The sequence below is a fragment of the Lontra canadensis genome, unplaced genomic scaffold (genome assembly GCF_010015895.1).
Source record: "Lontra canadensis isolate GAN:19392208 unplaced genomic scaffold, GSC_riverotter_1.0 scaffold22, whole genome shotgun sequence".
Lineage (NCBI taxonomy): Eukaryota > Metazoa > Chordata > Mammalia > Carnivora > Mustelidae > Lontra > Lontra canadensis.
In genome coordinates, this window is record NW_022631016.1 from 5344963 (window position 1) to 5346172 (window position 1210).

Below are 1210 nucleotides of genomic sequence, written 5' to 3' on the forward strand. Positions count from 1 at the left end.
CCTTCAGGGCGAGGGACAGAGGTCGTGACTCTCAGGCGTGTGGGGAAGGGACGCCGTCCTTGCCCGCGTCTGCCCCCACGTGGCTCCAGCGCGGTCTCTGGCGCCTCCCAAGGTGGTTGTCTCCAAGGAGGGGGCGATCTCCGAGCGGACCCCGCCCGCGCCAGCACCCAGCAACCCGGGCGCGCCCTCGCTGCCATCCCCGCCAGGCAGAAGGGGCTCGGCGGGGACCGTGCGGGCTAGAGGGCGCCCCCTGAACCTCCAGTAAGCAACACCTTGGCCCACTGGACACCCCAAAGTGTGACAAGCTGACCGTGTCGGGTGCAAGTGAAGCCGCCTACCCAAGGACGTGGCGGGGTACAGCCCTCAGGCATCCCCGCCTCGCTCCTCCATTGCGCATTTGGGGCACTTCTCGGCTAAGCGGACTCCTGGCGCCCCAGCGCCTCTCCGACCCCCCCCACCCCCGCTGGGAAGTCCCCTGCCCTCAGTGGGAGTGGGGAGGAGCGTGGGCACCCCACCCGCGCTGCGCGGAGAGGAGGGGGGAACCCCTACCCGCTAAGGGGGGGAAGGGAGGAGAACCCCCTCCTCGGCGCTCCCAGATGGTGAAAAGGAGGAAATTCCTGCTGTCCTCTGGGTAGGGGGGCCTAGAGCGGGGGAGGTCCCCTCACCCCGCGCGCCGAGCTAGCGCAGGGGAGTGCGGGTGCACCCCCTCCCGCAGCCCTTGGGAGGCCGCGGCCCCCCTCCCGCCGCGCTCCGAGCTCGTGGAGAGGAGGTTAGGCGCCCCCGCAGCCTCGGAGCGAGGTGGGACATGTGTGCGTTGCGGAGGGGCAGGCAGTGGGAACCCCAGGCCGCGCTCCGCCAGTGGCGAGGAGGTGGGCCACGCCGAGGCTGAGCGTGGGAGGGCGGAAGGAGGGGACGTCCCGGCTGGGGCGCGGCCGGCCCCCCCCCCCCCTGCTCCCTTCACTCCTCCCCTCCGCGGCCGCGGGCCGCCCCCAGCGCGTGGCCGGGCCGTCGGGGGGCGGCGGCGGTGGGCGGAGGCCCGGCTGCTCGCCGCGCGGTGGCGGAGAGGCGGGCGGAGGGCCCCGGTCGCACCCGCCCCCTCCCGCGCGCCGGCGGCAGCGGCGGCGCCGGGAGCAGCCCCTGAGGCCGCCGCCCGGCCCCCGCCCGCGCGTCAGCGCGCCCAGCCCGGGGCGCCGAGCTCCGCCCGCGCCGG

General features: G+C 75.7%; 1 protein-coding gene across 1 annotated transcript in view; it reads left to right on the forward strand.

The window, feature by feature from the left end:
• Positions 1-687: 687 nt before the first annotated feature.
• Positions 688-1210, forward strand: part of ADCY2 (adenylate cyclase 2) — a 401584-nt gene continuing 401061 nt past the window's right edge. The window contains exon 1 of the mRNA XM_032861855.1: positions 688-798. The gene's annotated coding sequence lies outside the window, so the exon portion shown is untranslated. The remainder of the gene's footprint in view (positions 799-1210) is intronic.